General features: G+C 38.3%; 1 long non-coding RNA gene across 2 annotated transcripts in view; it reads left to right on the top strand.

Annotated features, from left to right (window-relative positions):
* LOC139828137 (uncharacterized) overlaps positions 1 to 25,584 on the top strand; it is a 211,917-nt gene that overhangs the window by 160,383 nt on the left and 25,950 nt on the right. Inside the window, exon 4 of one of the 2 annotated variants that reach the window (XR_011739442.1) lies at positions 21,243 to 21,692. The exons of the other annotated variant lie outside the window; for it this stretch is intronic. This is a non-coding gene — a long non-coding RNA (uncharacterized lncRNA). Of the gene's footprint in view, positions 1 to 21,242; positions 21,693 to 25,584 lie in introns of those variants that run through there. 2 annotated transcript variants of the gene reach the window in all.

The following is a 25,584-nucleotide window of genomic DNA, read 5'->3' as shown; positions in this document are numbered from 1 at the left end:
AAAATGGACTAAAGGGATTTGCAGAATGAAAAAACAGTAGAAGTAGCTCCCAAGTAGTAGTAGCAATGAATCACCTTTGATTGACACCATTGCCTCTAGCAGAGAATTTTAGATTCTGTTAATTTCTTTTAATGAGCTGAAGTGTTTGAAAATACGCTTTGGAAAACCGCAAGGATACAGTAGCTAATTGTGAGGAATAGTATACTAACTTGTCTCCCACAGAAGAAAATGAGAAAAATCTGACTGATTTCAACAAATTAGATGAACTTATTTCCTGAAACAAATAATATCTTTGACAGGTTTTCATGGATCATGAGATTAAAATATCCCAAGTGTAATTGATTGGGTCTTTGGACTTCTCTGTATATGAAAGAAGTTTGTTGGCTTTAAAATAGCAGGACTAGACTCTTGTATTTAACCTGGAACAGCTCACATTAGTTGCTGTAAATGTCCCTCTTCCCTCCCCTGCATGTTGGCCAGCATTTGGTGACACTGAAAATTATTTGTGGAGAAGAGCGGCATGCCCTGACAGTCTCCCACGCTCACCGAGAACACAGAGCTCCACTGAAACATCCTTTTTTGTTTGTTCTCAGAATTTAAAAAAAATTAATCAAAATTATCTTCTCTAACAATAAAAGGAGACATCATCTAGCTAAAAATAAACACTGGAAACAAAACATAAAAACTGCAAGCTTTAATTGGAAACACAGAACATAGAACATGTCTGATTCAAACCTTTGGCTTGGGTTCCTGCCTTGAAAATAGCATAGTAAATCCTGGCTAAATGCTGGTTTTCTTCTGAGCAGGCGTCAAGAGCACCCGGTTCTTCAGCACTGCTCAGCCCCCAACCTGGAGCAGCCCTTACACAGGAAGGCAAAGCTTTTTGCTTTGATCCATCCACCCCAGACACCGCATGGAGCTTCCTGTCTCCTCCATCAGCTAGAAGAGCAGCCTAGAAGATTTGCCTAGTCTTCAGTTGGCTCTTTAAGATGCTTTTGAAGTGAGGAGAGTGGCTCTCATCCTTTCTTCAGCCATTTTTTTGTGTGGTCACTGGGAACAAATGACGCAAAAAGCTGCTATTGTTAGGAAGCTACTGTTCTTTTTGATAAGAATTGCAGCAATTTTGACTCTCAGCAGTTGTAGGGAAATCTCTAAAACAGTCCTGTCATGACAGAGTTCGAAACCTCCTGTTTTAGGAGGCAAAACTTAGATATTTTCCTCTGACTTTACCTTGCTGAAGACCAGACCTGACAATCTGTATCAGGTATCTTTCTGAGATACCTGATCTTTCTACGCATTTCATTGCACTAGAATATAAGAAACCATAGAGAAAGACTGCTTCCAAGATGGGAATTTTCTGGGCCTGGGGATGCCTTGTGCTTCTCTGTTTGCATAGTGCCAAACATGATATACTGATCACTGAACAGAGGGGCTACTGAAGCACTACCATAATACACATAAATAATATTGAAAACATATACTTTCCTTAGCATATTTTTTTTCCTTTATCTTGGGCACCTAGTTACATTGCAATAGGAAGAAATATAATCAGTAAAATATGGCAAATTAAAGGGATAAAATTCTGTTTTTTTTTTTCTACATTCCATAGATGTCTAAAGAATTAATTTGATTTTTTTTTTTTTTTTTTTTTGTGATGGCCTTGATCTGCCAAGCATTTTAAAGGCAGTACTCTCATGCTTAACAGTTGTTTGGACTGGAATCTAAATCACATCTTCTTTGAAGTATCTTGCATCTCTTATATACACATACAAGTACAGTACACAGAATTGATTAGTGTACACCTTTTATGTAACCTTTGCAAACACTAATCCTTTCATAGAATGCCATTGAACTCATAAAGAGAGATACAGTTATCTTCCAAAGTACTTACGAACAATTGTGTGTTATAAACTTTTATATAGTCACATAATGGTCAACAACTACTGACAATCAAACTACTATGTTATGAAATTCTATTTCAAATTCATTTGTGACTTCTTTTCACCTTTCCAATTAATGCTTGTATCTGCCAGGTACATTTTGTACTGCAACATGGTAGTCTAGAGAAGAAAGGTTTTAAAATAAACATAGGGCTCAGCTATTTGCTGGTGACCTAGTACAACACCGCTGAAATCTAAGGCTGATGAAAGGCAGCATGTGAGCAAAGATCTTTTGAGATATTGTCAGATAGATGGCTCTGGCAGTGGTCATGGTAGTCTGGGTTAGCCAAGCGTGTGTGCCAGCCATGATCCCTGGACACAAAGGTCTGCCCTTACTTCCCCCAAAGAGAACTCAGGTTCTGTAGGCACATACACATGTTGCATACATGCATAAGGACAAAGGACCAATGTCTCCTCCTGCTCTCCAAAATCAATGAGAAAAGATCCCATTAATCTAAAAGGCAATAAAAAATTGTTCTGTGGTTTCAAGGAAAAATAGAACAGGAAATTCCAAAACCGATCTAAGAAATACATGAAGAGACAAAACTGAATGCATTGAGAAGACTTTGAGGACCAGAAAGTCAGAAAGAAATTGATTGTAAAGTAGAAGTAAAAAAATATGAATAAGGATGAATGTAGGACATTATATGAATCTGTAGGAATAAAAGGAACAATAGCTAGGATGAAATATGATTTTTAAAAAGGAGGACCTAAACAACATCAAGAAAAGCTAAATAAGTAAATTAGAAGAAGATGATAAAGGAAATTTACATGAGAGAATAGATAAACAGACCAAAATAAAGATCAGGCTAAGGAAGGTATATATGTGCTCAAATCAGCCAAAACTGGTAAAATTCATCTCCAGGTTCTCAAAGCTCTAGCAAAAGCAATCTGTGAAAGATCAGTGATTATTCTGAGAATTTATAGGGAATATAAACTGGAAAAGGGCAAAGACGTCCATCTTACTAGCTGCTTAGCTTAAATTTGCCTCCAAGAAAATATCAGGACATATTATTAAATAACCAATACATATGATGAGACTAGAGCTTTTCCGAGTTAGACCAAAGGTCCATTGAACTGCCTATCTTTTCCCCTGCAACAGCTGATAATGGGTATCTCAAGAAGAGAATAAAAACAGAGAATATATACAATGACAGTTTTCCAGAATGCTCCTACAGTCTTCAGCAATTTGTGGCTCTGGTATTGCTTTGTGTTAAGTAGCCCACAGTGGATTTCTCTCATTATGATGTCTGGTCTCCTCTTGGATGCCTGTAGCCTTTTAGGTTGCACACAATCCTGCAGCAAGGAGTTCCACATCTGAAGTACAGGTTCTGTCAGGAACCATGTAAGATAAGGACAAAAAAACCAAACCAAAATGATTTGCACAGATTGATAGGAAAATAAAGTCAGAAAGCCAATCCTGTTTCCTTTGCTGACAGAACTCTTCCAGTAATTAAGGAAAAAGTAGATGAGATAGTGTACTTTGATTTTAGGAAGTGCTGGATGTTGCCCATGTGACTTTTACGTAGTTTTAAGGAAATAAACTCTATATAGACAGAGGTGAAAAAATTACTATACATTGCTTGCTAACAAAATAGGGAGGCAGTTTTGATAGGAGTCTGTAAGGCTACTGGGTTTATTTGACATTTTTATTAAGATGAATGATGCTACACATATTGAAGGAGTGAATAGCACTCTTGCAAAAATTGCTTGTGACATTGAAGGGTGAAAGAATTGCAAGTGTCACTGAATGTGTTAATATTTAAATAAAAATTGTGAAAAGTAGATTCATAAAGTTCCAATGGAAATTAAAGTTTGAATAAGGACTTCATGACAGAATTTCCAAGATATAAATAGTCTTAATTCTCAGATCTGTTTCTGATGCAGCAACCCCCTTATCTCAGAAAAGAACTTGTAACTGTGTGTTGAATGGTTTTAATCCTGAACTGGTGCATAACAGTACAGCTACACTTTTGCCCATGGAATAAGGCCAAAGTCCACCACCAGTTAAAGATCTTGTGTCTGTGTTTGTTTTGTTTTACAAAAGAAAAAATGTAGACCGTAAGATAAAGTTTAAGAAAAGAAATTCTGTGACAAGGTTGTTGGGTGAAACATTTTAAAGAGTATCTTGAGATATAAGAACTTCTGAAATACAGCGGATGCAAAACCAACGGTCAGTTTTGTGAGTGTTAAGATGTTAATTATACATGAAATAAATGAATGCATCTGTGTAATAAAGTCAGAGCTAGCTGAATGCCAAGTGATTCCAGAAACCATTTGGGCTGAAAGTTCAGGGTGCTTGTTAGCCAGTGAGCAGCAATATAAAACCTCACTCCCTTCCCAACTTTCAAATTAGATCCTGCAGGCTAGACCTACAAAGGTATTTAGGTCCCCCATTCTTTTTTAGGAACCCAAAGTTAGATGCTTAAATTGGGATTGGGAGCCTGAAAGTCTTTGTATGTCTTGGCTTGTATATGCAGTATTTTCTATAGGCTTGTGCACAAATCACAACCACAAAGGAACACCTGGGGAGGGAGGAAGGGGAACTGATCTCAGAGCTTCATATGTTTTTTATTACTAGGTAACTCTTTCCATGCAGTGTATGTGTACAGGATGGTTGCGGCACTTGGAGTCTGGCTTCCAGGGAGGCCAGCTTACATCACAGAGTTGGGAATAAACAGCCAAAAGTTCAGTACTATTTAGTAAAACCCAGACCAAGCTACACGATCTTCAGGCATTGAAAATACATCTTTTGCACTGTTGTGGAGTACTTTATGAGCTGTCAGTAGATATGACATGACTTGCGTTCCAGTTTCCTATGCCTGTAGTGTGTCGCCAGAAATATCTTCGTTACTCTTGAATATGTTCTGCGTTGGTGGATGGGGTGCAGGACAAGGTTGAAATGTCAAGAAATTAATATGAAATGATGTTCTGGATTTCTTCCACATTGTGGGATCCAACCCATACTGCAGGTGGTGGTCCCATAAAACAGTTGTTTTTCACAAATCATTCTGTCTGTTCATTAATTTCAGGCCATTTCCCTGTAGTCTTTTTTAGGAAAAAGGCCCTCCAGACCTATATATCTGCTCTTCACAGTCTGCAAGAGTTACACCTCACTTGTCAATGTATATGTGAAGGCACAGAGAAGTCATTGGGCTTTTTGGAGCTGCAAACTGAGAAAGGAAATGAGATCTGTAAGAAATATGAACTATCTAAACCATTTCTCATGTGAAAGTTAAGATTCTTGACTTTAAATTACAGAAAGTGCAAAATTATCTCCTTTTTAAAGGTTTATTAAACAAGTTAGAAAAAAAACCCACAACTAGTTCAGCAATAATTGACGTTGTCTAGAAAGCTCATCTGCTGGGCAGATTGTCTCGCTCATGAACCAGACACAATTTATAGGTCAGCATTTTCAAACAAGGTTCCAAACTGAGGACTCCAGGCAGGTCTTGCTAAAACACAATTAGTCCCTTTTCCTGTGAAAGATTTAGAAGTTCTGACATCTATTTTTGTCTGAACTCAGAGGAAAAATGATGCCATCCCATTTTTGTTTTCTGAGAAAATGATTTAGAGCAAAGGTGCTATCCGAGAAGGCCCACCAGAGAAATGGTTTGACCTTGGACCTAGGAGATCTTTGTAGTACCTGCCTTGTCCACTGAATTACCAAACAATTCTTGCAGTCTCTCCTCTGTAGCCGTTAGTGTTCATGTAAACAATTCAGTGTTGATTGAAGAAGGAAAAAAAAAAAAGGGAGACACAGTTAATCTAGATATATCTAGGAAGTGTGAGAACTGTTTTGAGATCAAACCATTCAGACCAGTGGGTTCTGGAGACTACAGGGCAACTGTTCTTTCTCCTCTCTTCAAATTAGACCCTGGCTCTGGGATGGTTTCACATTCAAAACAGTGTATTTCTACAGGTCATGCTGTACAGAACTCAAAAGGTGATTCTACCAGTGCATGTTTCAACAGACATTCTCCAGTGGTGCAGACTGTGTGTGTGCTAATAGTCCCACTGCCTGTTCTCACTGGCAGTGAGTTAGAACAACTTTTGACCCTAAACCTGCTGGAAGGCGTGAGTTAAATGATCATTTTTGATTCCTACTTTCCCTACAAACAAAGGCTAATGGGTAGCTTATAAATTCAGATAACTCAACAGGGAACTGATACTTGGAGACAAGAAATAATAGATGAGATGGGATACAGAGGAGCTTATATACAGCAAGCTAGATAAAACTGTGTTTGCTCCTGAGTGCCTTTGTGTTATAAGGTCACCATTTCAGTGGAGAGTAACAGTGCTGGTGCTTACACAAGACTGATAGCATGAAGGCATGGCTGCAATCTAAAATTCGGAAGAGATGGACAAAACCTTGAGGAAGGAGAGGAATTATTTAAGGACATATGAGAAAGAATAATGTAAGCAACCTCAGGAAATAAAAGAAAAATTGAATTAAATAAAAATTGGCTGATCATAAGCTGGGTATTTAAGAGACTTGGACTCACTTCCACTTGTGTCAGGTATTAATTGTCTCCTCTGGTGCAGGTAATAATTCTAAGGTGTCACACAATGAGAACCCATTGTGTCTTGGAAGTTTTGGAAACCTTATGTACAACATAATTTTACACATTTAAGACTGGACTAAAATCAATTAGTTATTCAGCCCCTCTCTGCAACATAGTTTAGTCCTTGAGGAGAGACAAAAAAGCCAAGACTACCCTAAAAGAAGATTATCCCTTCCTTTCCCTTCTGCTACCAGTCCATCCATCCTCTTTCCTCTGCAAGTGCAAGCCTTTGTGGAGCTAGTCCATGAAGATGGTTGGAAAATGAATCAGTTTGAAAACAAACCTTCTGCTGGGTTAATTTTATCCTGGATTGGTTTCCTGATGTGGTTCGTAATGCAGACAACATGGCTAATGGTGTCTATATCTCACTCTATGGTCGTAGTCTCTGCCTTCTGTGATTTGCATTAGCCTTGCAGCTGCTGCACGTGTGCGTCGTAAGACTCTCAGACCTTGCTAAGGAACACTGTGCTATGGAAAGAGAGGGCTGGATCTTCCATGTGGGGAAATATCACTGCATTCAACTGGAAATATTTCACTGGAAATGTGTCTGTTGCCTTAGTTCAGACTAAGCTTACACAAAATAACTCAGTGACTAAAATATGTATGTAATAAAAATCTACGTGCTAATTTCAGACTTTTCTATGATTTCATGACTACTATAAATCTACATATTCTCATATAGCATTGCCTTTTAACAAGCTTTATCATTGTGTTCTCAAACTATCATGAAGCATCTCTTCTGTCTGAAGGATTCCACTTCTCATATAGGCCTTTTAACTCTAGGAGGAGAGATTTGAAATAAAGGAGTATGAAGACCATCATTTTTAGTGCATCTGAGAAGCATATTATGCTTACCTCGTTACCACTCAACTTACTACTTTTTCCGTTCTGCTGTCAGTCTAGCTGCACAGCTGCGCTGCCTCAATTTTAATTGTACCCTAATCCTGTGGTTCTACCCATCTCCTCGCAACCTCTAAGTCCCTACTTAAACTTCTCTTGAAATAAGTTCTTAGCAAGTTTTTCCTTTGATCTTCCTTTCTTTCTTTCTTTCTTGCTCTCTCTTTCTCTCTGCTTTCTCTCTTTCCTCTTCCTGCTAGCTTGGGGTCTTTCCCTATTCTAAAAATTTCTCCTTCTTCTCCCTGGTCACAGACACAGATATGCTTTGTCTATCGTTTTCAGTTCCTTTATTCTGCCTGCCTCCTCTTACCCTTTCTCTTCCTATCTCTTTATCTCCCGTATGTCCATTCTCCTCCTCTCCCTCACTCCTGTCCTTAACCTCTTGGTCTCCTCTGGTTTGTTGTTTTCACTGTTTCTACTTTGTTCTGCTCACTTTACCATATGTTAAGTCTCTCACATCATAAATAAAACACTTTTGACTCCTTCTTGCATCTCTAGCTACTGGCCCATTCGCAGTCACTCTTTCATCTCTAAGGTTTCTGAATGTGCTGTTTACACTTTTTCTTCCTAGAGCTCTTCCAATCTGGCTTCCTTCCTCTGCCCTTAAATGAAACCATTCTTTCCACAACATCTAATGGCATCTGCTTTGCCAGATCTAAGACTCATTGCTGTAACTGTAACTTCTCTTGGCCTCTCTGCTTCTGCTCTCCTTAAAATCTCTCTGGGATTCCTTATGTTTGTCTTCCCTTGGCTGCTTCTCTTACCTCTCTAATAATTCCTTTAACACATCCTCTGGAGGATACTCCAGCGCTTGCTAAGGAATTTGAAGACATCTGACTTTGTGTAAGTGCACCTACAATGAAAATTTCCCATGTAATCTCTTTGCTGAAGATTCACAGATCTACCAATGTATTTCTGTCCTATCTCCTTTTGTCCTCAATAAACTTTTTAGTCTGACAGCTTTATGAATGACTTACTAATCCTTCAAACTTTGTTTGGCTGAATCATAGATATTTCCATCACAGACCTTCTCACTATGTTCTTCTCATTAACTGTGAACTCTTCCATGTGGTTGACATCCCTAATCTGATTATCATCTAAATCCTCACATCCAGGCAATGTCTAAATTTGACAAACATGGCATCTCCAACACATAGTGCCTCCTAGCCATGCAGGTTGCTGAAACTCTTAACATAGAATCATAGAATCTTTTGAGTTGGAAGGGACCTTGAAAAGTCAGCTAGTCCATCCCCCATGCAATGAGGAGGTTCACCTTCAACTAGATGAATTTGCTTGCATCCCTGTCCAGCCTGGCCTTGAATATTTCCAGGGATGAGGCAAACTGTTCCAGTGCTTCACCATCCTCATTGCAAAAAATTTCTTCCTTATATCTAGTCTGAATCTACACTCTGTTAGTTTAAAACCATTACCCTTTGTACTATTGCCATAGACCCTACTAGAAAGTCTGTCTGTTCCTCAGACTCTTGTATTTTCCTGACAAATTATACCGTATCCTTTTCTCAGACCCTATAAAGGCATCCTTGCTCTGCTAATGTTTATTCAGGAAACAGCAGCAAGACAATAACCCTACTTCATAGTATAGGGATATTTCATGTATCTCTTTATGTATCTCTGCCTTGATACTCTTCTGCTACATCTTCCTCCTTTATTTCATCAAATAAAATAACTGCCTGCTTTCAGAGTCGGAACTCTTTATGCCTACTTCCATTTGCCACATAGCGTAAATTCCCACTATCTCTTGTTAAATACCCAAAAAAGAGTCAGTGTGTTTTTCGAATGCCAAAATTAGAGGGAACTTCCTTTAAAGTATCTGTAAATCTGTCTCATTGCTTTGCTTCAAATCCTGTTAATCAGCATAAGATGATGACTCTAATATTTCAGGTTTTCCTCCCCGCCCCCCCCCCCCATTTTTTCTTTCAGTTTCTTTGCTTACTCAAGAAAAGGAATATATATTTTCCCAGATCCTTTCACCTTTTTTATATCATCTGTATTCACTACATTCTGATTATAACTAGAACATCTATGGGAAAATGAAATACTAACAAATCAGTCACCATTGCACAGTAGTACATTTTGATGATTCTGAAACTGCCTGAAGATTTTTTGTGGATGTATATGAATGTGGTTGGCAACATGAGAGTGGAAAGGCAAATATTCCATAGCTTTCTACCTGAAACTTTTTAAAAGTGAGAAATTTAATGAAGGACGGGATGGACATTGTAATATAGCTGCTGTCAATGACTGGATTTTATTTTTGTCAAACGGAACAACTGATGCTATACGCATTTGTTTTTGTACGTGTGTATATATATATATACGTGGATATATATAGCTAACTGGATATTCTACTTGGCTAGTAGTATGTGTTGAACTTTTGATGTACTCTGTGAAAGGTGGAAAAATACTTAAAGTAGTTAAAGTGGTGTTGACTGATTGGTGAGTTGTTCTTAGTAAAAGGAGATAGTCGTGTATTCTGCCAAGCAGAGTTATCCTTTGTGTGGGGCAGCATTTTCAACCATCTTTTTTTTTCTTTTTTCTTTTTTTTTTTTAAAAAATTCACTTGGTGTGTGGTCATCCTGAAATGCTTTAGGAATGTCTCATTTTCTTCTTGTAGAGCAGATTTGTTTTTCTTTCCTTATTTCTTATTTTCCGTTTTGGTGGATAGTTAATTTTCTTGGTACAGAACTGTTGTGTTGTGGATTATAAGTTTTTAAACGTATTATGTGTTTGAGAAGGAGATCCTCAACTGTTATAAATTGGCAAGGCTATTTTGAATGTGAGGCTTATTTAAAACTGTTTGCCATGGTACTTATTTCATAGAAATTATAAGCCAAGAGAAAATTATTATTTAAGTTCTTAAATAATTTTTGGAGAAAAATTGATTTTTTTCAGTTTAACTAATTTTCACAAATTACTTCTAGAAATTTGTGTAGTTCCAATTCCACTTATGATCCAAATATACCTTATAGGGAGCTTTTCAGAATATGACATATATTAGACTTCACACAGAAAAATACACACAAAACATCTGTACCATCCTTTTGCAGATGAATATTATTTTTTGAAGTATAGAGGTCTGGTCTGAACTTGAGGGTGGGACCTTAGTTACAGAATGGTCATGCCAAACTGCCAGATTTGAATGCCATTTCTTGATTCTGTTTATGGTTCATTTGCCCTGCGAACACATCCAAGGGCACTGTCTTAGATGCTGCACACAGACTGGGGCAAATTGGAAGATTTTTCCTCATATCCTAAATGAAAAACTATGGGGTTCATAGCTGCAATGTAGAATTCACCAATAGTTTCATTTTTATGCGCAGAAACTAAATCTGCCACAGCTGGAAAACACTGCAGTTCTGAAAATCCCACTCAAAGTGAAAGACACACAGAAAGGGGCTGTTAGGTTGATTATATGGAGAGCCTCTCTGTGGGAAGAATGAGATTGGTATGTTTATCATAGTACGATGGAGACTGAGGGAGGGACCTAATACCTCTCTGTCAGTGCTCAAGGGAAGAAGGTACTTTAGGCTATTTCTACACAGAAGGAGAGATGAGAATGTGCCAGCTGTGGCAGTATTTCAGCTGGGATCTGCAAGACGGTGCTAGTGATCAGAGCTTTCAGATGTCAGTAGTAGGAAGGAAAAGATCACAACCCATGTCAAAACTCTAATTAGTTTCATGATGTTACCCGTTGCAGTCCTGGAAATATGTACAACTTGCTTCTGTAACACCCATGAGGATTTGATGTTCCAAAATGCCTCTTCCAGTCCTCCATGCTTTTAATAACTTATGACATGTGAAGCAGTAGGTCCTTGATCTGTATTTTTCAAGAAAGACTTCACAGTATCTATGTTCTCTTTACTTTCTAGGTATGAAGCAGTTTGACATGGCAGTCTAGTAAACCTTCTAAAGTAGGAGGCTGGTGGCCAGGTCAATGACCATGCAGAACAATGGTGGCAACCTCAGACATGGTTAGGAGAGTTATTACCAAAAATTGAATCTCTGCATGAGTCTAAGAAAGAAGTGCAAACTGACTCTAAAAATTAGAGGACAACTCTGTGAATACCACTGCAAATACCACTGGCAAGAGATTTGTCTCCAAGCTGTCTTCAGACTCCAGAGTAAATAAATAAAATATTTCAGAGAGAAGAGGGCTGTATATGTTGGCAGCATTGCTTGACTTTGTGTGTAAAACCAAGCACGATTCGAACTTCCACTAGGTAAAGACACCAACACAAGAAACTCATTTAAACTGGTCAAATTATAACAAACATTTTCTGTGAAATTTTGGTGAGCTGGAGTTTGCCAGAAGTTTTTCCAGGAATTAACAACCTCCAAAGACTGCAAACACTTTTTCTTCTGAACTTCTCTGGCCAGAATCTTTCTCCAAAACTCATAAAGCAAGAACTTGAGAAAACCTGCCTGAAAAGCAGTCTGCTTTGTAAAAATATAGTAAGAACTTGCCAATCTTTGAAGCCAGGGAGAACCTAAATAAAGGCAGTGAAGACTTTGCCCTTGCTCAGCTTCCCAAATACTATGGGAGAAAATGAAAAAGTTTAAAACATACTACTGGGGTACTTGACCTTTTTCTATCCTGTCTCTTCTACTTTCAACCTCCTGATTTCTCTACAGGAAAGTCATATAAAATGGCTGATCTCAGCTCATCTCTGTTTAAACATACTCTTTTGGGCCTCTCTCCCTACTCCCTCTCCCCAGTCTTGGTTCTTGGTAATCAAATCTTGGCTTATATACATTCCAACCCACCCCCAAAAAGCAGACAAATAAAACACCCACATTCAGGATGAGATCACATTACTGAGCAATCTCAGTTCTAGTATTACCTTACACTTTCAGCTGGTCAATTATCTCTTCGGAGCAGTTTGAAATGTTGTGTTGGCCCAGTGACTCAGTGGGACGATATTTGTGCACTTCTAGCAAGGCTAATGGACAAATGGCACTGAATATGTATTCTTGGAAGACATGCACTTGCCAAGATTTTAGATTTCTGGTGAGAATCAGTTCTGTACAAAAGTTAGAGTGTTAGAGTTGAAAGTTGTTATTGGTTTTTCATTTGTTTGGGGTTTTTGTTTTTGTTTGTTTGTTTGTTTGTTTTAACATGAGATGAAATAAACGTTATTTTTATCTCAAAAGAGATTTTAACTTTTGGCACTGCCTGTGTACAGCCCCAAAGAGGACAAGGGCCATGAGAAATGTGATGACATTTTGTTGCATAATTTTAAATGGAATGAGATTTACATATATTTTTATTAAAAACAAAGCAAGAAGAATGTGTTCTTGGAGGAGATTAATTTACCAAAAGTTAAAAATTTGGCGAGCACAACTACATTAAATCTGCAGTCAAGATTTGTATGAGGTAATTATGTAAGATAAGATGATTGTTTGCACCTATACAGTCATTCATTTCTCTTGACTTTGTAGGGCCTAAATATTCACCATCATCCCACAACACTTGAACTATGGGATGATTGGATCATTTTACTTTCAGAAGGCTTACCAAAGAGTAGTTAATTCTGTGGTGCATTAAATTTGCACAATAAGTCCCTTTTCTTAATGGAACACATTTTTACTATTTTGCAAACCATCCACAAGTTATTACTTCACGTTTGGTTTTAAAATACAGTTTGGAAAATCAAAACAAGTCTTGATTACAAATTAATCATGCAGTGAAATAAATTAAAATACAAAATAAAGTAGCTTCTCAAGGGAAATGTTTAATCAGCTTCAAATGTTCTTAAGAGAAGTGAGAAATGATGCAGCACCTTTTACAGAAAGTGTTAAATAAGGTAACAGTTTTGTAGACTGTAGCTGCATAAACAGTTATAGCTAATTTATACTAGCTTTCAAAGTACTACAGCAAGATAGGATTTGGTGTAGCATGATTGAAGAGAAAGAGGGTTCTGATTTTTCCTCCTTTCTTTCCTTCTTTGCCTGTCATACCTACAGTTTGTATCTAACTCTGGTAGAATCATAGAATCATTTTGGTTGGAAGAGACCTTCAGGATCATCGAATCCAACCATAATCTAACTCTACTACTAAACCATGTCCCTAAGAACCTTGTCTATCACAGAATCACACAGAATCACACAATGTTAGGGATTGGAAGGGACCTCAAAAGATCATCTAGTCCAATCCTCCCGCCAGAGCACGAACACCCAGATGAGGTTACACAGGAATGTGTCCAGGCGGGTTTTGAATGTCTTCAGAGAAGGAGACCCCACAACTCCCCTGGGAAACCTGCTCTAGTGTTCTGTCACCCTCACTGTGAAGAAGTTTCTTCTCAAATTTAAGTGGAACCTCTTGTGTTCCAGTTTGCACCCATTGCTCCTTGTCTTATCATTGGTTGTCACCGAGAAGAGCCTGGCTCCATCCTCGTGACACTCACCCTTTACATATTTATAAACATTAATGAGATGACCCCTCAGTCTCCTCTTCTCCAAGCTAAAGAGCCCCAGCTCCTTTAGCCTTTCCTCATAAGGAAGATGCTCCGCTCCCTGCCAGTGGCTTTCCTGGCCACAAAGGCACAGTGCTGGCTCATGATCATCCTGCCATCCACCAGGACCCCCAGGTCCCTTTCCCCTACACTGCTCTCCAACAGGTTGTTTGCCAACTTATACTGGTAGCTGGGGTTGTTCATGCCCAGATGTAAGACTCTACACTTGCCCTTGTTATATTTAATTAAATTTTTCCCCACCCAATTCTCCAACCTGTCTGGATCTTGCTGGATGGCAGCACAGCCTTCTGGTGAGTCAGCCACTTCTCCCAGCTTGGTGTCATCAGCAAACTTGATGACAGTGCACTCTACTCCCTCCTCCAAGTCATTGATGAATATATTGAATAATACTGATACAAGTACCGACCGTTGAGGGTCTCCACTAGATACTGGCCTCCGACTAGACTCTACCTCATTGACCACAACTCTCTGACTTCTTTCCTTCAGCCAGTTCGCAGTCCACCTCACTACCCGATCATCCAGTCCACACTTCCTCAGTTTAACAGCGAGGATGCTGTGGGAGACTGTGTCAAATGCTTTACTGAAATCAAGGTAGACCACATCTACTGCTTTGCCATCATCTATCCACCTGGTTATGTCCTCATAAAAGGCTATGACGTTGGTCAAGCACGACTTCCCCTTGGTGAAGCCATGTTGACTGCCCCTAATGACCCTCTTATCCTTGATATACCTTGAGATGGCACCAAGGATGAGTTGTTCTATCACCTTTCCAGAGATGGAGGTGAGGATGACCAGTCTATAGTTACCCAGGTCCTCCTTCTTGCCCTTTTTGAAGACTGGAGTGACATTTGTTTTCCTGCAATCCTCAGACACCTCTCCCATTTCCCAACACTTGGCAAAGATGATGGAGAGTGGCCTAGCAATGACTTCAGCCAGCTCCCTCAGCACCCGTGGGTGCATCCCATCAGGACCCATGGATTTAAGGATGTCCAGGTTGCTTAATTGGTCCCTAACCCAATCCTCAACAACCAAGGCAAACTCCTCCATTGTCCTGACTTCCTCTGGAATCTCAGGGGTATGGGGCTCCTCAACACAGCTGCCGGCAGTGTAGACAGAGACAAAGAAGGCATTCAGTAACTCTGCCTTCTCTGTATCTTCTGTCACCAGGGCACCCACCTCTTTCATAAGTGGGCCAACATTGCCTCTGGTGTTAGTTTTATCTGCCATGTATTTGAAGAAGCTCTTTCTGTTGTCTAAACACCTTTTAAACACCTCCAGGAATAGTGACTCCACCACTTCCCTGAGCAGCCAGTTCCAATGCCTGACAAGCCTTTCCATGAAGAATTTTTTCCTAATATCCAATCTGAACATCCCCTGGCACAACTTGAGACCATTTCCTCTTGTCCTATCACTTGCTACTTGGCCATGATATACCCTCCTTTCAAGTAGTTGTAGACAGTGATGTCTCCCCTCAGCTTCCTTTTCTCCAGGCTGAGCAGCCCCAACTACCTCATAAGATTTGTGCTCCAAGCCCCTCATCAACTTCATCATGCTTCTCTGCACTCTCTCCAGTACCTCAATGTCTTTCTTATTATGAGGGCCCAAAACTAAACACAATATTCAAGGTGGGGCCTTACCAGCACTGAGTACAGTGGCACGATGATGTATAGAAACATTTCTTGTTGTTTTTAACAGCAGTAGCAAGACTTAGCTCTAGTTGGTCTTTCGCCCTTCTAGTTTTCTCCTTGCATAACTTCATGGCAATGGCATCCTTGTAGTCCTCTTGAGTAGCCTGTCCCTTATTCCAAAGGTTATAAGTTCTCCTTTTATTCCTGAATTCCAGCTGAAGCTCTCTGTTCAGCCAGACTGCCCTTTTTCCTGACTGGCTTGCCTTCTGACACACAGGAACAGCCAATTTCTGTGCCTCTAAGATTACCTTCTTGAAGAGAGACCAACCTTCCTGGACTTCTTTGTCGTCCAGGACAATTCTATCATCAAATCCTGTATGGCAGAAGTCTTGACCTATTGGTTACTAACATGTCTTTGGTATTGCTCTAGGCCACAGGAAAATCAGAGGTAAAACTTAACAATTAGAACCACTTGACAAAGAGAGAAACAGTATGCCTTCAGTATATTTATTTCTTGTTACTGTTGTCCCTGTCCTGTCTTCAGATTGGAATCGCAGAGTCTGTCTTTAGAAGAGTTTCCCAATTCAAGTCAGCACACAGGTGTACCATCAATTTCAGAACATGTTCTGTGTTGCGTTAACCTCAAGCTCAGGCCTAAGTGTTTTCCCTGTTTGGAAAGAACTAAGTTCATGAACCAGAGTTCTTTATGTAGACATCTTTATATCATCTGGACTCCTGATCTTGCAATTACAATTCACTCTGGCATAATCTTGCCCTCAGCTAGATCCATGACTTCGTTGCACCCAACAGGTAATTTAGTCTATTTGTCAATGTGTTACTGAACACTATGTCCTACATTATAGATTCTCTTGGACAAGGATGGCTGTCTTTGTTACTCATTGGTACTGTGTCAAACACAATGTGACTTTGATCACTTTGAACCATAGTTATGAAATTAATAATAGTAATAACAGGAGCAACAGTAATAGAGATATACCTGATAGGTATTAATTGCAATGAGCAGACATGGGACACTTCTTCATTTTCTGCTAAAGCTGAGCTTCATGTACTTCAATCTATTTCATCCTCAAATATTTCTTCCATTATTAGTCTAAGAACTATGTAATTTACCTCTGCAGTCATGTAGCAACGGCTCCAGGCTGCTACCATGGAGTGGACAATCTAAGAAGTCTAACCAGTAGGAGGTACAACACTCAGGGACATTTCTGAAGCACAAAACTGTAAGGTTACTGCATGCAAGAGTTACATATTTGATGGTCTGAGTTCTGTTCAAAAACCCACTTCAAGGATAAGAAATGAATACCAGTTCCAAAAGAAATCTGTTCAAATTCCCAGGAAGCCTAGTATCCCTTTGTCCTATCATCACACTTCTATTCTACAACAAATGATAAACCAAAGTTTTATCTTGCCTTGTCTTTATCATGAACAGAGATACATAAACTCCAGGCAAGATTTTTTTCATATTCCTTCATTTCCGTGATCAACTGCTGAAAGATGTTACTCCAAATTTTCACTAATTTCCAAATAATTAAAACTGCTCAAAACCAGCCACTGAAATTTAAAGACCATGCATTTATGTATACTAGACTTGAAAGCGTTCTGTGTTTTGACACTATCTTGTCTATGACAGATCTATGTTGAACACCTGAGTAATAAATGCCTGTAGTAAAAACATCTCTCACTTCCCTTCATTCAGTGTATATTGTTTAAATATGTGGCTTCAGTCATTTAGTCCTCATGATGAAGTTCTTTCATTCAAGTGCCTTTGTGGTAAATATTTATAAAAAAAACCCTGAAACCTTGTCAAAACCAGGACCTTGAAATTGCAGCCAAAGGTTGTTGCAGGTGTCAGTAAATATCTTCTAAATGAAATTAAGGATATGGCATTCCCTCAGATGAAGTGAATTCTAAGAACAATTCAACCAACTGAACTAATGGATTTTACTTAAAACAACCTTGTACCAGGGATCTGAATTATCTGTGGCACTCATGAGACTTTGATCAGCAGCTGTGCTGGGGAGCTTAGCCCCAGAACATATCAGAGTGGCCACATATTTAATTGTCTTTTTGATAAAAGGAAAACATTCACCTATTTGATGTAGCTGTCCCATAATATTTGCATGCTACAGAAAAGCAAACCAAAGCATCTGATGCCTTAACTAAATGGGCACAATCAAAGGACAGAACAAACAACCCAACATGCTGTTCCACCTCAAATTCTTTTGCTTTCCTCCTTTGCTCTTTTACTACTTCAAAATGGCTTAGAACATAACTACCATTACACACTAAAATGACTCAAGGGAATTTTCACCAAATGAGGAATAAATTATGAAGACTCACAGTGAGAAAGCCTATCTTATTTCGTTCTGTGTAGTGACATGCACTATGGCTAAACATGCCAAACAGTTATCTTTCAGAACTGTAAACTCAAACAAAATGATGTCTACATCTCTCTTTGACCATCTCCCTTATCTTTGAATTTATTTAAGTTATTGCAACTTATTCAGCCTATGGATCTCATCTGGAATTCTTGCAGAGCTGCTTTGCATAGGATTTACATAGCCACATACATAGCATTCTAGGATCTAATGGCCAGTTGACCATTGTGCTACATCTCCCAAGGAGTCTCTGAAGAGTTAAGAGCTCTGGCATTGTTTGTAGCACAGAGGGAAGGCTGGTCATGGATTCCAGCGTTGCTTTTTATTATGTTGCAGCTGTACTGCACTCAATTCTACTTGGACAAATTCCTGAACAAGAATCTATTTCCTTCACTTCACTTTTGGAATATGTACTGTTTTGGTTTTTGGCTCAGCTTTGAAGCAATGTTCTTTTTGTCAGTATTGAAGGAATGAAGGGTATATTTAAAGAACAAACTGTTGTGATGTGTTTGGTGATTTTGATTTAGGATGTAGGAATAAGGTTCTCAAGGGATGGAAAACTTTAATTCTAAAAATAATGACCATCTAGAGTTTGGTGGAGGCATTATTATTGCATTGACTCATATGGGCCTTGCTTGATTTACATCTATACTTAGGAACAGGGCATTTGTTTACAATGCAACAATATTTATAGCAGTTACAAGTTATAAGTGTTTTCTTCCAATGGTTATTTAAATAACATTAATAAAATTCAAATATAGTATGATATATTAGCTCTTATACCTAGAAAACACATTAGCCAGAGTTCAGCTTGCAACAGTTCTTAAACACTGATCCAAAGTCTCTCAGTTACTTGTGAGATTTCCAAGTGGGTGCGAAAATCTGAATAAATTTAAGTTTCATTTATGTGTAGGTCACTTTAGTCTACCATGGCTATTTTCAAAAGATAGTTCTTGACTACCATTTCCTCTTCAAAACCTTAATAGAGCTAAGCCTTCGAGATATACAAGATATGCTGTTTCTTCATAGGACATCCATAGTTTGCTTATCCCATCCAATCCTTGCAGTATACTTAGAACCATATTAGCTCCACAGTCTCAAGAGTCACTCTACAGAAGGGTCAGGATTTAGATCTAAACATTTCCTTTGTAAAAATAGCAACATGGAGAGAAATAAGCAACCCAACACAGTTATAGGCTAACGTTACTGCCTTGGTCATTGCCTACAGGCATTTACACATATTTAATAGTTTGCTTCACTGCTGTGAGAAGGTAATCCATACAGCAGAACACAATATTTCAAAGAGGTTGGCCAAGACCTGTTAGTTATTTGCACTGTGGCTTGCAATTAATGAGTTGTAAAGTAGAAATTTTGACAAAATAGCAAAATTAAATTGACACTAAACCAGAAAACTCAAAAGAAACAGAGCTCATTCTCCAACAGGGTGAAGTAGGGACCAATCTTGCCTGCAATGGGAAAGAAGTTAATTCAGATTTCCTTCAGAATGGTCAACTTCCAGACTTAAATCACCTTTCGGTTGATACCAGTAACTAAAAAGATGAAGCCTTTAGAAGAAGGAAAGAATCTCGGCAACTGGAGAAAAGAAACCAGGCTTTTCATGAGAAACTCTACACACATCTGTGCATAAGAACAAGTAGACACTGGCCAGTGACTTTCACTAGTGTGTGTTCAACAAGTAAGCTTTAGCAGTCACCTAAGAGTAGGTCAAGCAAAAACTGTCTCCAGACAGCCTGGATCTTTGCATTGTAACACCAAATTATGATGTGCTCCATACAGTGAGCCGTGCAATGTCAATCCCTTACTAAAAAGTATTTTAATCTGCAAGCACAGTTTCAGTAATCCCTTTTCTTCCCTCTCTCTTCCTAAACCGTTAATTTGTATTCTCTGAACTTAGTTATGTTGTTGCTTTTCCAGGGAAACAGAACATTTATCTCTTACTGGATCAGGAGAATAAGAATTTGTTACTATATCCCTAACCTGACCAGTGCTGCTACATTGGTCAATTTATGTACCTTTTTGCTCTCTTAATCATAGTTTATTTCCAAAACCAAGACTTTTTATAGAAAAAGAGGATGAAGCAAATGGTTCATTCCACTTTCCTTACTGATAAGATTTTGGATGAAGTACACTTAAAATACACTTTTATTGCCCTATAATACATTTTGGACAAACAAATTTGTTTTTTTTAGTGATCAAAAAGATATGGATATGTTTGTCATCTGTTATAGATCTAGAGCAATACAAGGAAAAAAAAAGCTCCCCAATGCATTTCACATGAAGACGTTTCCGCCCAGTTATGTATTCTCGGCTAGTTTACAGCTAAGGGGCCCTGATCTGGCAAAAGTGATATATTCGTATACTGAATTTTATGACTAGTAAGATGAACTTCACAAGGCCTGTTCTCCAGGTGTCAAGCTAAGCATACATTTTAAACTTTGAAGTCCATAAAACTTCACTGAGACTTATTCAAGTGTCCTGATTCTTGCATTGAACCTAAAGTTCAGCAAAAGTTTTGACACCTGTGACACACCTGTGGATGACAAAAAGCAAATATTGGAATATAAGCACTGGGAGTATGGCATATGAAAGCCCGAGAGAAGCTGAACCTCCTCTTGTGAAATGGTGAATGGATAGTGTTAATGCAGAACTTTGAGAGCAAGGAGACTCTGGATTACCAGTATGTATTTAGGAGGATGAAGTGACCTACTGGAGTGTAGGATGGCACTTTTTGAAGTTCTTTTCCCTTCCTATATCACGATAGGAACTAAAGATTCAGTTAAGACTCTGAGTGATGCTTTGATCTCTTGGTCTGCTTTTGGGTTACCCTTCTGCTTGGGATTGGACTAGATGACCTTTGAAGGTCCTGTTCAACCCAGACTTTTCTATGATTCTATGATACTTGCTTTTCTTTATTCAGGGTCTCTGGTAGCATCATAGCTGTAATGGAAACAAAGACTGATACTGGAGAATTACATCTGTTTGATTTAACATTTATGTCATGATGTTGGCACAAGAGCATTTTAAAAATCACAGCATACATGTTGGAGTTCCTGGGCTCTAGGCACGTTTTTTAATACATATAAGGATATGCTCATTGCACAAGATATAATACATGTCCCAAGCTGATTAAGAGTTGGAAAAATTGAATATTTTGCATCTGGGTAAAAAGCCAAATTTACAGTATGAGATAGTTATCATATAAGAAATTTCAGAGAGACCAAAATATCTAACCACTTACTTATTTTCAGAGCACAGTTATGAAATAGTAACTGACCTCAATACCATTTTTATGTTGCAGTGTGTGATCTCTGGGGTCCCCAACATAAGGAGTAAATGGACCTGTTGGAGTGAGTCCAGGAGAGGGTCTCAAAGATGATCAGAGGGCTGGAGCACCTCTCATGTGAACACGGGCTGAGAGAGTTGGGGTTCTTCAGCCTGGAGAAGAGAAGGTTCCAGGGAGACCTTATAGCAGCCTTCCAGTACCTAAAGGGGACCTACAGGAAAGATGGAGAGGGACTTTTGATAAGGGTATGTAATGACAGGACAAGGGATAATGGCTTTAAACTGCAAGAGGGTAGATTTACTTTAGATATAAGGAAGAAACTCCGTCATGACGGTGGTGAGGCACTGGAACAGGCTGCCCAGAGAAGCTGTGGATGCCCCATCCAAGGAAGTGTCCAAGGTCAGGTTGGATGGGGCTTTGAGCAACCTGGTCTAGTGGAACGTGTGCCTGTCCATAGTAAAGAAGCTAGAACTAGATGATCTTTAATGTCCCATCCAAGCCAAACCATTCTATGATTCTATGTCTTTTATGAATTACTAACCGATTTTTCATAAAGAAAAGAGGAAGTTTAAGAAAAGGACAGAGAAGTTTCCCTTTTTGTTTATTTCAGAAAATATGTCTTTAAAAGTAGATTTATATTGGTCTTGTTATTCAAAACATCTGAAAACCTTAAAGGCTTTGAGAAATTCTGTTTAGAAGCTTCCAGTGAATTTCACAACTAATAATGTATCAGTTTTGATACCAATAAAGCTGTTGAAGATACTGCTCTCATTCATTCTCCTACAGTTCAAATGCGGATCTTTATAAGGATGACATCTCATTACACTGACATCTGGAACATAGCAACGAAATGCTGCTGGCTCAGAGAAACAGGAGCAACATGCAGTATTAATTCCCAAATGTCACTTAGCAACATAACGTGTACAGTGAAGGAAAACTCACATCAGCCATAGCTTACCCCTCCAAACAAACGAAAGCTCCTTATAAGACATACTTTGAAATTAAGGCAAATGATGGCATTATGCTACCTAGGAAAAATTTCTGTTAAAAATATAACACAGGGAAAGTGAACAGAAAATAAATTCTGGTTGATTCTTCCAGAGAATGGATACACGGCACCATTAGACTTTGCATTACAATGCTAGCAGGTCTCCTTTGGGAGCAAGGTGTCCTGAATTAAAGGTGCAACTTTAAAAATTCTTCTGGTATGTTATTGAATTACCATTTAATTCAAGCTACTTACATGGTTCCAGAGTTATCTAGTAGCGAAGCTGAGCTTTTTGGCTCTCAGTTTTTTACTTACATACCTAACTGCCACATTCTTCTCCTATGAAGTGTCTAAATGTAAATGCACTCTCCACAGGTGGAAAGAGCCTTGAGTTCTGAATGGACCACTGTGTTCACATAACAAAGTACAGTACAACACTGTTCGAAGATATTTCTTTAATTTCTGGAAGGAATATATTTGCATCAATGTGCTGCTTAGCCTAAGCAGATTCACTATTTTGAATTGGTTTTGGGACTGAAAGAGTTGGAAAAAAACAGCACAAGGTATAAAACGTGATTTAAGTTTACTCAAGGTGGATACGCTAAACTAGCCTAATACTTTAATGCATTGTGTATCGTATTTATTTTATCTATATGTCTTCTACCTCACCTTGGCTTTAAGCATCTTTGCAAAAACCGTAGGGCAGGTAAGAAGCTGGTTTGCAGAGGGACAATAATAGCTACGTGTGAAAGGTTGACAATTAAACTGACAAGAGTTACAAATGTAGTTCCATTGACAGAAGTTTGGGGTTTTACGTTGTGTATTTGGGAATTTATCTTGTTTAAACTTGTCAGTTTGGGTTCTCCATTTGAACAAATATGAGGTTGGTATTAAAAAAGAATCCCAATCATCCAAAGCTGAGACATCACAAATACAGCATGGTATCACATTCAAGAGTAAGAGGACCTTGAGAACCTGCAGAGATGGGATGAAAGTGAATAGCGTAAAGAAACAGTAATAATAACATCTGGTAGCAACTAGGAGCTTAGCAGTTAGAAATATTGAGAAAGACTTATCATTATTAGTCCAATACAAGAGGTCTGTGTACTGTCACTGCAAAACAGTTACTAAAAAGACAAAAGTACCATGGTGCATTGGGAATTTGCAAAAAGTTAGAGAAATATAGAAGTAATTGATGAAACAACTGTGGAAACCTTAGTTTGAGTGCTGTGTTCAATTCTGAAGAATTTTGTTCAAGAAAGATGAAGAGAAACAATGAAGAAAAGGATTATCAAGGGTAACTGAGGGAATGGAAATCCCATTTTATAGGTGTCATGGTTTAAACCCAGCTGGTAAGTAAGCACCACACAGTCACTCATTCACTCCCCACCTCAAGGGAGGTGGGAGGGCAATTTGAAAGTGTAAAAGTGAGAAGACTTGTGGGTTGAGATAAAACCAGTTTAATAATTGAATAAAACAAAACAAAACAAATAATATTAATAGGATTATGCTATTGTTATTATACTATAAGTAATAATAATTAATAAATGAAGAAAATTAACTCTACCCTAGCCCAAACCAGCACAATAGGAGAGGTTGCTTTCTTGTGATTCAATAGAGTGGGGAAACAAAAGGGTGGGAAAAGAAACAATTTAAAAACTGTATCTTGGAACAAGAAAAAATAAGTAAAAAATTGATGCTTTATAAACTTAGATTTGAAATTACGAGAGAACTGTCTCAGCACCAGAAGAATGAAGTTCTGCAGCAGCATAATTGTGACAAAAAGCTTAATTGGTGGTAAGGTGGAGCTTGATCTCTTCCTGAAAAGTTAGTTTTGATAAGGCCACAAGACTTTACTTTTGATTATGGCAGTCATGCTTGACATTCTTGAAGTCATCACACTTATGCCACCAAATCCACTGGAGAGAGAAATTTGTTTCTCCCTGTTTCAGTAGAGATAGGATGCCAGATACTCCCAACAGCAAATTATACAACAGCCTTCCTAATTATCAAAGTTGTCAATTTTGGCAATGACAACAGAGAAATTTGTTCATTACAGCTGGGCAAGAATCCACATTTTCCCATTTCATGACAATTCTCAAATTATTGTTTTGTTGTTGTCAACATGAATCAGGTCAAAAAGTGGAAGGAAAAACTGGATGCTATCATGACCTAGACATCTTATTTACTGAAAACAAGGCATTCCCACTGAAGGGCTTTTCTTTGTATTAATTGGGCATTTCCTGACAAAACAATTTTCAGCAGAAGTGCCAGTCAGCTCTCGTCCATATAATAAATGCATATCAAGTGGAATGTATTAAAAATAACAGTTAAATAACTCAAGACTTTAAATATAGGGATGGCATGACATGAAAACCTTGACCCTAAGAAATTTCTAGACTTGTGTGACAAAGGGACATGACTCCATACAAACTTTGTGTTCAAGGTACAGTTTTAGGCCTGTTTTATAGCCTGGAGGAAACCTCTATGTAGGAAACTTGCATGTAATTACCTCAAGCAAAGAAACAAATTCCCATCTTGATTTTCTCAGGAACTGAAAACAGGATTGTTCAGAGTACTTGCTCAAGGACAGTTAATGTGTTTGGCCTTTATGTTCCATTAATAAATCTTTGGGATATTGAGATTGACTTAGCTGAGTATCATTTATTTCTGTGCTTTAGTAATATCTTTTGTCATATAACAAACTTTAAACCCTCTATTTCTTCCCTTTCTTACTGGGTCAAAATTTCAATTTTATTCCAGGAAGTAAGCAAAAAGAAAAAAATTCTCAAGAGAATGCCCAAACTTAGAAGCAAATAAATGCCCAAAGATAAAATGTTCAGGGAACTTCAGCACACATCTAAGAATATAGGACCTGATTTTCCACCACTAGCAAATACATTAGCACAGTGATCAAACTTTCTGGTATGAAAAAGTATCCAGTTAAAGTGAAGTGGGTTTTTTTTGTTGTTGTGGGCTTTTCTTTTCTTTTCTTTTCTTTTCTTTTCTTTTCTTTTCTTTTCTTTTCTTTTCTTTTCTTTTCTTTTCTTCTCTTCTCTTCTCTTCTCTTCTCTTCTCTTCTCTTCTCTTCTCTTCTCTTCTCTTCTCTTCTCTTCTCTTCTCTTCTCTTCTCTTCTCTTCTCTTCTCTTCTCTTCTCTTCTCTTCTCTTCTCTTCTCTTCTCTTCTCTTCTCTTCTCTTCTCCTCTTCTCTTCTCTTCTCTTCTCTTCTCTTCTCTTCTCTTCTCTTCTCTTCTCTTCTCTTCTCTTCTCTTCTCTTCTCTTCTCTTCTCTTCTCTTCTCTTCTCTTCTCTTCTCTTCTCTTCTCTTCTCTTCTCTTCTCTTCTCTTCTCTTCTCTTCTCTTCTCTTC

The sequence above is a fragment of the Patagioenas fasciata genome, chromosome 5 (assembly GCF_037038585.1).
Source record: "Patagioenas fasciata isolate bPatFas1 chromosome 5, bPatFas1.hap1, whole genome shotgun sequence".
Taxonomy (NCBI): domain Eukaryota; kingdom Metazoa; phylum Chordata; class Aves; order Columbiformes; family Columbidae; genus Patagioenas; species Patagioenas fasciata.
This window is presented reverse-complemented; position numbering and strand designations above follow the sequence as displayed.